This window comes from Myotis daubentonii, chromosome 11, assembly GCF_963259705.1.
Source record: "Myotis daubentonii chromosome 11, mMyoDau2.1, whole genome shotgun sequence".
NCBI classification, from domain to species: Eukaryota; Metazoa; Chordata; class Mammalia; order Chiroptera; family Vespertilionidae; genus Myotis; species Myotis daubentonii.
In genome coordinates this window covers 26165284-26181350 of record NC_081850.1, presented here as the reverse complement: position 1 = coordinate 26181350, position 16067 = coordinate 26165284, and the positions used below count along the sequence as shown (strand labels likewise).

Here is a 16067-nt window from a genome sequence, read left to right as displayed (position 1 = left end):
TCTCTCTTACTCAGTCTATCTCCTCCCCCCCTTCCGCTCTCTCTAGAAATCAATGGAAAAAAATATCTTTATGTGAGGATTAGTAAAAAAAAAGCAGAAGAGCAAAAAGGTATTTCCCTTCAGATTGATTAGTCCCAGACAGCTATGCTTTCACAGTTCCCAGCCTGCTTTATAAAATGCTCTTTAAAAAGCACACCATCAGATTTTGGTCAGCACCAAACCCTACTGGAGCAAATTCCACTTAATGGGGTCAGCCTCATATAGTTTTCAATTTTTAAAACATTTATGACAAGAAAAATAAAGGTTTATTATAGTACATAGTCAATTATAAAGTAATTCAGAATCAAGTAAAGAACTAAGTGCTTCCAGGGAGGAGAGCCCTGACAGGCTGCTCACCATTCCAGTCCTGTGTGTGCACCTATGTTTCTGTGCCCATGTGTGCATGTGTGGGTGCCTGTGCATGGGCACATGTGTATGTGTGCATGGGGAGGGGAGGATTTCCAGGCATGCACCCTTCTGCAACCTCATTTCCCTAGATGTGGACACCGCCGGTTAGTGCTCTCCCTCCTTGGCATTTTCTGTGACCCCCATATCAGAATTTCCAAAGCCCCTGCTGTGGAACATGAGCCACTTCCAACTTTTCACTCCCACCTTTGTCCTGAAGGGAACATCTGCATCCATAAATCTTTATTTAGGACGGGTCTCTAGGAGTGGAGATTCTCGGTCTAAGGTAAACTCAATTTTAAGATGTTGCGGCAGTTCTCTATATCCGAGGTCACTTGTCCACTTTGGGCCTTGTTTGGGAAAGCAAGGGTGCCGAGACCTGGGGTTGAGGCCTCAGGGCGGGAGGCAGAAGGAGAGGCTGGAAGTGAAGGAGATGAAGATAGCTGAGAGTGACCCACCACCTGGAAGGTCCGGTTCATCCTGCCTGTGCCCTGGCCCATGTCCCAGGCCCCAACATTGCCCCTAGCCCACATAAGCCCCACCCTGCTCCATAACTCAACCGAGCTGAGCAGCCTGGCCCTGCCATCCAGGACACTGCAGGGTGTGGGCCTGCCCATTCTGGCCTGTTCCCTCTCCCTACAAACACAGAGCTCCTCTTAGTCAGGAAAGCAGATCTAGGGAGGCTCAGCCAATCACAGGGACCACCATGAACGTGCTCTAAGCAGGGGAAGTTCTCAACTGCAACAGCAGGACCCACTTGATCTTGGGTGAGAAGGGACCTTACAAGGGATCTCATAGAAGGTGCCAGAAGGTCAGAGCACAGGCTTGGGGCTGTGGGGCAGGCCTCAGAAGGCAAACCACAGAGGTCCTCCAGCAGTGAACTCTGCCCAGGCCCGTGCCAGCCCAGCCCACACAGCCAGCACAGCCAGCTTCTGTGAGTGGGGCTCTGCTCACTGGGGACGAGGGAGAAAGCCCTCATCTCATTCAGTCAGGTCAGGTGGAGTCTATTTGGTCTGAGGCTGCCAGATGAAGGCCACAGCCAGCGAAATGTGTCTTGTCTGCCCAGAAATGGGACAGTAGATAAGAAAAAGGTATGGCACATACATACAAGGGAGTAATACTCAGTCACAAAAAAAGAATATAACCTTACCATTTGTGACAGCTCGGATGGACCTAGAGAATGTCACTTCAAGTGATAAGTCTGTCAGAGAAAGATAAACACCATATGAATCCACTTATGTGTGGCACCTAAGGAGCAAAATGAATAAACAAAACAGAAACAAGGGTGTTGGGGACTGGGGAAACAGTGAAGGGATTAAGAAGTACAAATTGGTAGCCACAAGATACAGGGAAGTACAGCATAAGGAATATAGTAATACTGTAATAACGATGTAAGGTGCCAGGTGGGTACGTGGAATATCAAGGGGAACAGTTTGTAAAGTACATGATTGTCTAATAACCCCTAGGCTGTACACTTGAACCTAATACAAAGTAATATTAAATGTAAACTGTAACATATATATATGCCCAAGCGACTGTGACGAGTGGAGGACTAGATGATTGGCCGGTAGCTATGACACGCACTGACCACCAGGGGGCAGAAGCTCAAATCAGGAGCTGCCTCCTGGTGGTCAGTGCACTCCCACAGCCCACCTCCCGCGGCCAGCCAACCTCCTGCGGTCCCTCCCCAAGGCCGGCCGGCCCCAATCAGCCCTGATCAAGACTGGGCAAGATGGCTCCAATCGGCCCTGATCGCCGGACAGGACCCCACCTGTGAACTAATGTGCACTGGGCCTCTAGTTGAGAATAAAAACAAAAGAACACACCACTGTTTTGCTAGTTGTGAGATCCTGGGCAAGTCACTTAACTTCTCTAAGAGGCTACTGTAAAGTGGGCATTAGCAATAACATACACAAAGTGCCTGGAAATAATCGGCATACAGAAGCTATTGCTATCATCATTTTGACTTCTATTAACCTCTGGACACTAATATCTCTGTTTTGCCATTTCCAATTTGCTATCAGATTAACCATGTTTATTAAATAGGTAACTCCTTAACACACATAAAATTCCATCATTTCTGAACTGGGACTGACTTGTAAATTGCACCATTTTTTCCCCCTGCAGTAAACAAAGCATGTGGCTTTAGACATCTCCTTTCCCATTGCTAGAAACTACACATACTTTTTGTTCTAATAAGGAACTTCAAAGTCACGCCCTACAATGGTTCAAAGAGGTAGAAATGAAGTCAGTAATTGCAAACTCCAAAATTCAGTTTGCCAAAGAACTGACACTTACTTAAAAGTGTTATCTACTAGAAAAGACAGATGGGGAGGGAATAAGTTTGCTGTAGAGCAAGATCCAGATAAACATATAGGGGAGGAAAGGAGAAAGAAAAAATGAGGTGAGGAAGCTAAAAGAGAGAAGAGATAGAAAGATGGAGTGGCAGCAAGATAACTTAGAAAGCGCTCAGAAAATTCCTTAGCATTCACCAGGGTAACAGGAGCTGGAGCAGGGTGTCAACTGAGGTTACAGATGCACAGGAAGGACTGAATCATTTCCCACCCAAGTGAAATCTGATCTTGCTCAGAAAATGAGAAATGCTGTTGAGGCACTGGGCATTATTATTAACAACAGTATTGGCAACAGAATGGCTAACTATTGTTTCCTAGCTTTAAGAAAATCAACAGCCGCTCTGCTCCTGTCGCTCAGTGGTTGATCTTAGACCCAGAAACCAAGAGGTTTCTGGTTCCACTCCCAGTCAGAGTGCATGCCCTGGTTCCAGACTTGATCTCCAGTGGGGCGTGTTCAGGAAAAGCTGATTGATGATGTTCCTCTCTCATCGGTGTTTCTCTCTCTCTATCCTTCTCCCTTCCTCTCTAATAATCAATGAAAAACACATTTTTTTAAAAAAGGAAATCAACAGCCAAAAAATTTACATAAATATCCTATTTCTATAACATATTCAAAAACCCCACTGTATTATTTCCGCAAGTTATAACTAAACACATTGCCCTAGGCATCGGGCACAGGATCCTTCCACTCTCATTTAAATGAACATGTACTTTTAATTTGATTTTGAATTCATAATTTTGTTACTTTTTATGTAAGAGGTCCACCCCACATTCTATAAACTCCACCCGCTCCAAATCTGTACATGTCTATATCTGAAGCATATGGCAAAGCAGAATAAGGACAGCACCTAACTTCTGAGCTCTCGATTTAGTGGAAAACAGTAATTACACTGCAACATGATGCACTGAATTCTGTGTGAGGACAGAGGAATCCAATGCCGGCACCATGAGTCAGAAAGAATTTGGAGGAAATGTGACATGTGAATCATCCTGAAGGATGAACAATTAGAACCATGAGTAGTAAAAGCATCTCTTGCTAAGGGAAGGCTGTCTGCTAAGGCAATGAAATCGTAACAAACACATGACTGTGGTTTTAATGTAATGACAGTGGTTCTATAGTACTAGGCCACCAAACTAGACAGGAGCTAGAAAAGCCATGTTTCCATATCTCCTTGGGACTCTGCCCTGCAGACACGCATAGTGAGTAGATACAATGGGGAGTGGAGGAGAGATTACTAAAATTTATTTTCTGGAAAAACAAGTCTGGCCAAAGGACAAATAATTCACCAAAGAGACAAAAGAACTAATGATAGTACAACCATATGTTAGGCTGTTAAAACAGCCCTATCAAAAATAAGGTAAGCCTAGAATAAGGCAGTGGCAAGGAAAAAGACAGGAGATACACTCATTAGAGGGAATAAAAAGATTCAATAACCCCTAGAAGTATGTTGGGGGCAGGTGGAATGAGTGAGAGACAGCAACAGAGATTGACTCTCTAAGTTTTTAATCTGGGAAACTAGAAACATTGGGACATCCTTAGGTTAAAGAAAAACCACGGAAATAAGAATGTCATCTGTTTTTAGAGGAAGGAGTGGAAATACATTCCTTTCCGACATATTGATCTTGAAATACCTTTGTAAAATAGGAATCGGCAGAATTAAAGTGCCACGAGGGCAGTAATTTTTGTTGTTTTGTTGTTGACGGTTCCTTTTATTTTTTTTTTTCCTCACAAGGTTATTATTCCCAGAACCAGTAATATTGGCTGGCCCAGAGTAGGCACTTGATAAATATTTGTTGAAAGAGTGAATCAATTACATCTGTGAATGTAAGGTGAAAAGAATTCACACATAGAAAAGAGGTAAATCACTAGCCTCTAGGTCAGTGGTTCTCAGCCTTCTGGCCCTTTAAATACAGCTCCTCAGGTTGTGACCCAACCATAACATTATTTTCGTTGCTACTTCATAACTGTAATGTTGCCACTGTTATGAATCGTAATGTAAATATCTGATATTCAGGATGGTCTTAGGCGACCCCTGTGAAAGGGTCGTTCAACCGCCAAAGGGGTCGCGATCCACAGGTTGAGAACCGCTGTTCTAGGTGTTGCTGAAGTTAAAGCAGATTTGATTTATCGATAAGAAGTCATAGAGAAGAACAAGAGGGGAGAATGGAGGGAGGATGGAACATTGGCCAACATGAACATTAAAAATATATATTATATTTTAGAATTATTTCAGTGGTAGAATCAATAAGAAATAAAGACCCTTCATGCTTGATCACACCAAATATCACACTCACAAGCACTCAACATACTAGGCCAGCAATCGTGTTTATTTAGCTGATACTAAATAAGGCTTACTTGACATCACTTTGCTTCCTATACCAACATGAAAACAAATTACTTACGGAAAATAACCTTAATAAGGTCAAATTAAATATAGGAGAAGATAAAGTATCTTAAACAGACTTCACACAATTATCTGTAAGGTAAGTTAAAAATCCTAGTAGAATAAAAAACATACCAGCAAGTTTCAAGAATAAAGTCTCTCTCTGTATATGGAGGGGAATACTATAAAAAAATATAAAACTGGCCATAATCCTCTCTTATTCCCTTCCATACTCAACCAGAACATTCAACTTTGGATAACACGCATATACTCAAGAAAAAATGTCCACAGTAATAAAATCAGTGTTTTTCATGATCTGTACTAAAGAATTACCAGAGAAAACCTTGTATTCCTCCGTCAGCGAAGAGGTGTCACTGTCTGAATCAGCTGATAATCTTGTTAGTCAGTGGTAGTCTACATTGCTGAGAATACACTGAGGCAAAGGAGGGGGGAATGGGGACATCTGTAATAGTCAACAGTAAAAATAAACAAGTTAAATGTGAAATATACATGAGGAATTACAGGCCAGGTCCAACCATATGCAAACTGATGAATCCAGAGTCCAGGCAAACTTTTAAGTTGTTATTTTTAGGAAGAACTTGATGGATTATTATGTCTCCAATTATAATATCTGTCTCTTAATGTTATGCCATGCATTACATATTTGAATGGCGATTTTGTATTTCTGTGGTTGATTATTCTTGTAACTGACGAGATGATAGAAGGGGGGAGAAGAGGAACTTATGTATAGCTATTTTGCTGCAATAACATGAGGAATTCGTTGAGATTAAAATTCTTCTTTGTCTGTTTTTTGCCTGATATTCCATTTGTTTTTATGTCAAGAATGAATGCACCTGAAAGATTGGAACAAAGTGCACACATTCACAAACAGGAGACAATATAATAAAGCCTGGACCACCTTTGGTGCAAAAGCAAAGAAAAACTAGTCAGCAAAAGGAGTGAGAGTTTACACAGTTTACAGCATACTGGCAAGATTCCAAGTAGTTCAGATACAAAAAAAAATATATTAAAAAAACCCACAAATTAATATGAACCTACCTGAACATGAGCCCTAGAATCCTAGCCATACAAGATAAATTAGCATGGCCCAATTCAATTCCCTAATTACTGATTCACAGATAAATAAATATAATAGGTTACAACTATTTAGTTACCATATGTAATTCCATAGGACTCACTAGAGCCATCTTGACAACTGGTATTTTCTCTCTGAAAACATTTTAAAAGGTTTTATTCTCTTTCAAAAAACATGACTATTTGCTTCTTAATTAACTCATCCACTGTTTAACAACATTCATTAACTGTATTTTACTATGCTACTCAAAGGACTAAATGTTAATAAGATTATAAACCAATTTTTACTCTTTTTGGTAATCCAGAGAGCACGTCTGCCTAAAATGGTGTTGTTTTGGGGTTTTGCCACTTAATTTCAATTAACTGATCAAAAAGTACAGGCAGACATATAAATGCTTAAAGTGGCAAACAGTCTGAATAATTTCTGCCAGAATATTGTGTATGCACACAATGATGATTATCCCCACTTCAACTCTTAGTATGTTTGATGGTCTTAGCTGTAAACATATACTACATGAAAATTATTTGGACAATTTAGGCACCAAATTGCTCCTTTGTTAACCAAGTCACTATATGGTTGTCACATAAATTTGTCACAAGTGGTGATAAAGCAATCAAAAATAAAGAAGTGCAAAAAATTAGCAAGTCGGAGCATTAGGCAAGCAGTCTGGAAAGCAAAGCTTCGGCTCCCTTAGGAAACAGACCATGCTGTGCTTGTACTCTGCGCAAGACAGGATGCAAAAGCTGTGGTGCTCATGTGACTTTTTAAAAAAAGTGATCACTTGCTAGCTTTAAAAATTAGAAAACTTTACATCTCTTCATTTTAAACTTACTGGTAGGTTTTTTTAAAGTATGACTTACATAGTTTCAAACTTCAAGTAACAAATAAGGGCACTTAAATTTTATGTTTATGAATACTGTCAAACACAAAAGTGTGACACACACAGTTGAAACCAAGAAAAACACCCTACAAGACAATGTACAAAGCATAAAAGAATCCTAAACTATTTAAATATTCCTGAATGGTATATCTATACAATGACCTAGTACTCAGCAATAAATAATAATGAATTATTAATACAGGCAACCTGGATAAATCCCAAAATACAGAGTAAAAGAAGTCAAACAAAAAGAATATACTGTAAGATCCCATTTATTAAAGCTCTAGTCTAGAGAATGTGAACTAATCTATAGGGAGAGAAAGCAAGTCAGTGTTTACTTGGTGATGGGAGATAGGCAGCAGGGGAGGCTGGGAAGGATTACACAGGGGCAGGAGCAAAGCTTACGTCCACTGTCTTGACTGTGGGGATGGTTTCTCAAAATTCAACAAATTATACACTTTCAATTGGTGCAGTTCACCATGGCAATTGTAAAGTATGCCGCAATTAAACAATCCTTCCTCCGAGAAAGGGTGGAACCTGAACGTCCTGGTTGAGCACCCAACCAATGTCCACTGAACTTAATGGAGCTGGCTAGGGACCAATAATCCAGGCCCGGGGGGCGTTTCTTCTTTTGTTTTCCTACCTCAGAACAGATCTAAAAGTACTTTGTGACTCAGCCTGACCAACATATATAGTCAGCAGATTCTATCAGAATAAAGAGGCATTCTGTGCTGTACTTTTCTAAGTGGGAAGAGAATAACTAACTACTCCCAGCAGAACCGTGAATGTGGAAGGAAGTGGGTGAGGTGGGAGGAAAGGCAGAACTCCAACTCCACTGAATCCTAGAGTTGAGGCCTCCCCAGGTCCTGCAGTGGGAAATAAATGTCTCCCAGAGGCAGATTTCACTCTTTGACTAATTAAAATTAAATACTCAGGGGAGGCTGGGAGAAGTGGGACATCGCGAGGGGAACATTAACCTAAAGCTGTGCGAACTTTATCCAGTAATACCTTACACAAACAGGACCTGCTAAGGGGGCCTAGCAATACTTAAGAAAAGCTGGGCACACCTGGTACAGATCACACAGTATCTTTTAAGTTGTGGAATAATTTTTTAACTTCATGATTCTATCCTCGTGGTTTTGTTAGGTCACTGATGTCCAGAAATGACAGATTTCCATGACCATTTCTACATCCAGTTCCCTGATACAAGGCATGCCAGGGGCCCACCCAATTCCATAAGATAAAGCTATTCTAGGATTAACTATAGGTCCAGGTAACAAATAATTGTAAGCAGAAATCAAGATTTAAACATGCATTCTCCACTGGTGTCCTGTGTGCCACATGGTAGTTAACCTCCTCACAGTCAAGAGACATTGGTTCAAATAGATGCTATTAAAGAAGATATGGATGTTTAATAATCTCAGATCCCATTTCCTCACTGAGAAAATGAGCAATCAGTGAAATCTGTTGATCAACATCTCTACCTACCCGTTTGTTATATCAAAATAATTTAGCATCCTCAGTTCACAAACCTGTGTTTTCTTTGGGGGGAAGGAGGTTGCACCTAGGTGATAGAATTACAGGTAATTTTTTTTTTCCTTCTTTTAGCTAGTCTATGTTTTCCACATACATATTTTAAAAATATGCTTTTTTATTTTTTTATCATAAAAAAGTTACCAGAAGAAATCATTATCTTACATGTTTTACTCTAATTTTAAGATATAAGCACTAAACAGTAAGCTATCTCAAAACATACTCAAATGATCAACATTAAGTCATCAACACAATCTAAATAGGTTTTTCCTCAAGATCTATCTATCTCTCTCACTCTCTTCAGTGTGTGTGTTGCTAATATTTCTGTTTTTTCCTTTCTTACGAGTGTTTCCTTTTTCACGTTCCCCTCATGCATTTATTTATATCACCTTAGATCTGGAGGTGGAGTTGTTTACAAGGAAATAACAATGAGTGCTGTTTTCACAAATATAAATCAAGCTAAAAGGAGGATAAAAATATGTATTCCCTAGACCAAACAAATTTCACCACCACAGGCAGAAAAAAAAAAAAAAAAAAAAAAGAGTAAGAACTTTAAGTCTCCTTTTACTTTTTTTTTTTTTTTTTTTAACTCAGCTGGCCAAATTTGGAGGAATTGCTTTAACAGTCCTCTAGTCTAAAGAATTGCTTTAACATTATAAATAATTATAATTTCAACACTTAAAAACATTTTCATTATTTTGTGATACAGCAAACATATTATTACTTTTAAAATCTTTTATCTTTCCGAAATGCAAAGGTTTCTGGGGAAAAAAAGATTATGCCAAATATTTGTCCACAAAATATGCACAGAATATATACATAGTTTTTAGATGAAGGTAATTTAAAGAATTAAAAAATGCTGCTTAATCAGACTCCAAAACTATTATGAAAATATTTTATGACACATTTAAAAAGAAAATGAAGGCTCTATGTACAAAAGCGAATGCCAATTTCCCAGTAAACACCAGGATAAAGAAAACAAGTAGCCTCAGGCCAAAGCTAAAATACCTTGTCCTCAAATAGCAGTTTCCTTTATTCACAAGCATCAAATTACACAATAATACTTAGTTATACTACCATAACAGCCCCCACAGGACCCCCTCCCTTACCCTGAACCAGTCCATTCTTCACGCTCTCACCAGTATACAGCCTAGTCTATGAGAGCCTTGCAGTCTCTTTAAGAACTCTTTTCTGGGCTGACCTATGTCCCCAAATTTGTATGTTGAAATCCTAACCAGTACCTCAGAATATGACCGTATTTGGAGATAGGGTCTTTAAAGAAGAAAGGTTAAATGAGGTCACTGGGGTGGTCCCTAACCCAGTATGACTGGTGTCCTCGTAAGAGATTAGGACACAGGCTTTCACAGATGGGAGCCCATGTGACGACAAGGGAGAAGGTGGCCATCTACAAGTAGTCAGCAAGCAATCCTATGCCGATGTCTAATTTATTTGAATCCCTGTAACTTTTATTAAACGTAGAACCTTTTATTCTTTTCTCTGTGTATTTTTCCATTTAAGATCATAAACTATAGCAGTATATTGATTTCGTGTTCTCCCTAGTGTCACTCTAGCCCAGCCGTGGGCAAACTACGGCCCGTGGGCCGGATCCGGCCCGTTTGAAATGAATAACACTAAAAAAAAAAAAAGACCATACCCTTTTATGTAATGATGTTTACTTTGAATTTATATTAGTTCACACAAACACTCCATCCATGCTTTTGTTCCGGCCCTCCGGTCCAGTTTAAGAACGCATTGTGGCCCTCGAGTCACAAAGTTTGCGCACCCCTGCTCTAGCCCAATACAATATGCCTCCAATTCCATCTATTACTATCTACTAAATGAGTAACTACCTCGGACCTTCATGGGAAATATTTCATAGGAAGACAATGGATTACTTAACATCAGTTTCCTTTATCCAGAAGTAGTTTTTCATCTCATTCTTACTTGCCCATGTGGAACTTCACTGTAATTATTTAATCACAGTATACCAACTTTACCATACTGTATTTATATAGATGCTCTCCTATGAATAACACTAGTTTACAAGAGACAAAATAATACCTTTCTTCTCGTAAGTATGGGGTTAATAATGTATGTGACAATGTAACTATATCAAACTAATGCCTACTTTAGGCAAAATGTGTTTTTCAAGCAGATATAACTGACTGGGAAATATAATCAACACTAATAAAAGAGAAAAATGGTAATTGGCGTACGAGCTACCCTTTTCATTGGCTAATCAGGGCTATATGCAAATTAACTGCCAACTATGATTGGCAGTTAACTGCCAACTAAGATTGGCAGTTAACTGCCAACAAGATGGCGGTTAATTTGCATATGTAGGCACAATGCAGGGAGGCGAAAGGGAAAGCAGGAAGAAGCCCCCTGCCACTGACAGTGATCAGAAACCCAGGGGGGAGCTAAGAGCTGGGGGGCAGGGCAAGGGCGGCCCTGGGGCCGCCTTTGCCCTGCCCCCGAGCCATGATCGGAGAATCAGGTGCGTTTTCCACCCTGGCCAGTGATAGTAGGAAGTAGGGGTGGAGCCAGCGATGGGAGCTGGGCATGGTCGAAGCTGGCAGTCCCAGGAGCTAGGGGTCCCTTGCCTGGGCCTAAAGCGAAGCCCACGATCGTGGGGCCGCTGCAGCTGCGGGCCCCCGCTGCCCGGGCCGGACGCCTCAGCCAGAGGTGTCAGGCCTGGGCAAGGGGCCGATCCTGCGATTGGAGGGTGATGGGGGTCAACGCCTGAGGGCTCCCAGTATGTGAGAGGGGGCAGGCTGGGCTGAGGGACACTCCCCCCCACACACACCCAGTGCATGAATTTCGTGCACCGGGCCCCTAGTCCTATATAATAAAAGCCTAATATGCAAATCGACCAAACAGCGGAATGACCGTTCAGTGGGAAGCAGAGGCTGACGAGCGGGCGGTGCCAGGCCAGCCAAGGCACCTGCCAGTGGGCAGAGGGAGGGGACAGCGATCGGTGGGCAGCGATCAGTGGGTGGTGGCAATTGGTGGTAGAGAGGAGATGGGGGGCAGGGCCAGCCGCTTGCCACCAGTGCTGTCCCCTGATCTGCTCACCAGTCACCTCCTGCAAAGGGAGGCCAGACTGCGGCTTAGGGCCCATGGGGAGCAGGCCTAAACCGTCAATTGGACATCCCCCAAGGGCTCCTGGACTGCAAGAGGGCATGGGCTGAGCTGAGGAACGCCCCCCACCCCCACCCCGAGTGCAGGAATTTTCATGCACTGGGCCTCTAGTCATGATGTAAGATACAGTCATTCACAGGCACCATCAAGCAGTTCTGAATCTATGGGAAGCTCTCTGCTTCTTTACTTTAAAGTACAGCACCTGTCACTGGCATATGTGCTGTTTGCTCCAGCATATATGGGGGCATTTCCAGTCCAACACATCAACTTTAAGAACTCTATTATGGGCTCAAGATATTTTATGAAAGTCACAGAGTTCTTTGTGCATGTTATAAACATACAAAATGGAGCCAACCTGCAAGTCAACCTAAAAGAGTCAAGTCTATGATGTCAGACTTGGGATGTAATCTGCCTTTAACTCAGACAGTTATCTTCCAGGTACATTCGTTTTCACATGCCAGCTTCTAAATCCCTTTATCTTAACTCTAGACAATGGGCTCACTTCTTTATTTGTAAAGCACAGCCTCCCCGCCAGCAGCTAAAGACTAAAGTCCTGCATCAAGACAAAATTACACTTCAAGGATTCCCATGAACTTGTCCTGAGCACATCCACCTTGCTGAGATATAATAAACTCTGGAAAAGGCCTCTACTCCCTCACACTATATGTGCAGTTAAAAGGTATCTAAAATGGAAAGACATCTTTAAGGGCCAAACGGAGCAATGATAGGATTTGGAGAACAATAAAAACTGACTGACATCTCTCTTTTCCCAAGCCACAACAGTCAGGCCTAGGAGATAAAAGGAAGTTATGTGTTAAGGAGAGAAGAAAAACCAGAAACAAAAAAGAGAAGAAATATTGGGAAAAGCCAAGGGAAAAAAAAGGAACACAAGTAAGAGGTATGGTACCCATATGATTGACCTATTATTAATATGTTGGAGATAAATTTTATCAGTTTTTTGTTAGTTTTAGCAAATGAGGTAGAAAAGAGGAGTAGGGAAGAGTTCACACTAGCTTTGCCTTGTCCTCTGAAAAGAACCCATGACATGCTCTAACCCCTTGCTCTCTTAACCTAAATAAATAAAACTATAGTCATCAAACCTACTCAGGTAACAGAACAGCTAGAAGTTACTAGAACCCATTGCAGAAAGCCTTGAAATATGGCTGTCTATATTAAAGTTAAAATATGTAAATACACAATTTCTGCTCATTAGAAACTCCAGTTTACCTTAGATTCCAACAGAGAAAGATACCAAAAAGTTGAGAATGAAACTTGGAAATGAGAAAATCCAACACACTGATTTATAATTAGTTTAATTTTGGAGGGAGGGAGTCTGCCAGTTCAAGGGGCACCAGAAACAGGGCCTGAAAGGCAATAAAATTAAACAATGCACCCATCACAAAAGGGAGTATTTAAGCAATATTTTTCCTTACAGAGCCACATAGTAAATATTTCAGACTTTGAAGGGTATGCACCTCTGTCTCAGCTATGCAACTCAACTCTGCCATTAAATGTGAAAGCAGCCATGCACCGCAAGAATGAGACACCGACAACAGGATTAAGTGTGGCTGTGCTCCAACCAAACTTAAATATGGACACACATTTGATTTTCATATAATTTTCACATGAGAAACAGTCTTTTGATTTTGTCTTTCAACCACTTAAAAATGTACAAACCATCCCTAGATCCTAAAACCTTAGAGACAAAAACCACTGCAGCAGGCCAATTTGGCCCATGGCCCTTAAGTCTACAGACCCTCTGCTTGCTTTGAACCTAATGTGAAGTCTGAGCAGGGATAGAGCCCAATCTAGACAGAAATGCGCATCTGTAAAGTACTCCACTAAGGAGCAGTGTATCTAGGCATCCCAGACAAGCTTACGCCCTCCCCACCCCTCCCTCAGGCGAAGCACAGGTGCATCCATCCAGAGCTCTCTCTCTGCATTGCATTAGAAGTTCAAGCCAAGGAACTCTGGGGTTTTTAAATACAATTGTTTACTTAAATTCTACCAGGCACTAAATGCATATATTACAAATGTAGATGATTCAACCTTAAAAGAAAAAAAAAGTTCATTATAAACACCTGCACCAAACCATCCCCTGGTTCGTTTTTCAGATCAGGTGTTATTTATTCTGTAAAATGTATCCTAAATGAGTAATGCCCACCCAAAACACAGAAGGATGTTTACACCACAGCTGTCCATCAACGCTGGACGATAGATAGGCCACTTTTCACATTCTTCCCCCTCTCAACATCAAAACAACACGGAGGGGTTTCCTTCAGGCCTGGCAAAGCCATGGTCATCTTATCTGCTGCTACCCCTGAAACCCTAGTCGCCACCCCAACCCTCCCCACCCAAGGCACACAGCGCCCCCGCCCGGGTTCCTTCCCAGCAGCGCAACTTCAGCAGCCCCGCCCGCGGAGATGGCCCGAGATGTCTCACGTTCCCGGCTCGCCTCGCCCCGGACCAGCGGCGCCCACCTCCCGCCCTCGCAGGCCCCTCCTTCTTCTCTGCAGCCCCAGCTTCAATTTCCAAGGGATCTGCAGGAAATAAACTAGCCTTTGTGCCTCTGCAAAGAACGCCGGCCAAAATGTACTCCATCACCACCGCCTCCACACACGCAACTCCCCAAGACACAAGGCGTCTCCCTAACCGCGCTTCCCCCGGAGCATCCGGCATCCCGGGCCTGGGAAATCGCAGATAAAAGCAGCGCCCCCCCCCCCCGCCCCGCACCCCCCAACAGCGCCGGGAACAGGGTAGAGGGGTGGGGGAGAGGAAGGTGTGAAGCAAAACGCTGGCACCAACGTGGGCAGCAGACGAAAAGGCACAGACGCCAAGGACAGGGGGTACCAATCAGCGGCGCGGTCTGGGTCCCCCGCCGGCGGGGCGTGAGACCCCAGTGTGGGGACATTTCCCCCCACCCTCTACCCACCCCGCACGGCCCGGCACCGCATAACGGTGGCCGCCCGGGGCGTTCAGCCCGGGACGCGTCCACAGCGGCGGAGAGCAACAGGCTCCTGCGACCGGCCCGCGCGCCAGGCCCGGGTCCCCCCGGTCTTGGCACTGGGCCCCTCCGGGCGAAGGAAACGAAAAAACTTTCAAGCCACTTAAAGTAAGGATGGGGGAGGGAGGAGAGAAGGACCCGGGACTGTGGTTCAGGGGCCAGGAGCAGAGGAAAGAAACTTCCAGACCTCATCCTTTTAAAGAGCCATTGGAGCAGCGGCTTCCCGGGCCTCGCGGGGTGGGGCTAGCGCTGCGGCCCCCGCCCGCCCCGCGCCCGGAGCTCGCGCACCCCGCGCACCCCCGACCGGCGCGCGCACGAGGCGCGGGCGAGCGCTCCGCCCTCGCGGCCCCAGCCCGGCGCCGCTTACCCGGCTCGCGGCGGCGGCGGCGCCCAGGGGCGGAGGGCTGGGGAGCCGCCGGGGACGCCGAGTGCCTCGCCGCGCCCACGTTCTCCCTCTTCTCTGGCGAAGTAACGGCCCGGGGAGGAGCTGCGGCTAAGCGCGCAGACACGGTCACGCGCGACCGAGAAACTTCATCCGGCCGCGCGCCGGGCCCCACGCCAACCGCGCTGCGCCGCGCCGCGCCCCCTCCCCCAGCGCGCGCCGCACTTGCGCCGAGCGAGGCTGCGGAGGCGGCGGCGGCGGCTGCGGTGGCGGCCGGGCCCGGCGGCTCGGGCTGCGTGACGCCCGCGGGCGGCGGGGCGGGCGCGCGGCGGCCAATCAGGGGGCGCGGCCCGGCCTGCGGGCCCGAGTTTGAAACCAGCTCTCGGGCTCAGAGGCCTGGGAGGTGGGGACGGGCCCCGGGAGGCGGCCAGGGGGGACCCCGGGCGCCCGCTACATGGGAGTGTCCAATAGCGAGGAATCCTTAGTTTAGACGCGTATGTCCCAGGTAATGTTTGGGGCATCCTTATATGAAACAGGTTTTTCGTTGATTGAAATGTGAATTTAGCTGTATTTTAATTTGTAAGCCTCGCAATCTGTGGGAACTGGCAACCTCTATTTCTAGTTCCAGGGACTTAAAGTTTTACTGTGTGGACTGTCCTGTGGATGCTTTCTGCGTGGGAATCTTACGAAAGCGGTAAAATGTGATGAGAAGCACTTTAATGAGGCGTGCGGCCAAAGGGAGCTAATAATTGCACTTTATACGTTACTTTTAGCAAATCAGTGTGAATTCTTAGGCATGTTCTCATTAAAAGACAGAAACTATAAACATGGAGGAAGAGTTCAGAATTG

The 16067-nt window shown here is 44.2% G+C and overlaps 1 protein-coding gene across 9 annotated transcripts in view; it reads right to left on the bottom strand.

Annotated features, from left to right (window-relative positions):
- The window catches only part of MPDZ (multiple PDZ domain crumbs cell polarity complex component), a 171266-nt gene extending 155757 nt beyond the window's left edge, over positions 1 to 15509 (bottom strand). For 7 of the 9 annotated variants that reach the window (XM_059656655.1, XM_059656657.1, XM_059656661.1 and 4 more), the window contains exon 1: positions 15204 to 15508. The gene's annotated coding sequence lies outside the window, so the exon portion shown is untranslated. Of the gene's footprint in view, positions 1 to 15023; positions 15043 to 15203 lie in introns of those variants that run through there. The other 2 variants (XM_059656658.1, XM_059656656.1) reach the window with 2 other exon arrangements.
- Between the last annotated feature and the right edge of the window lie 558 nt (positions 15510 to 16067).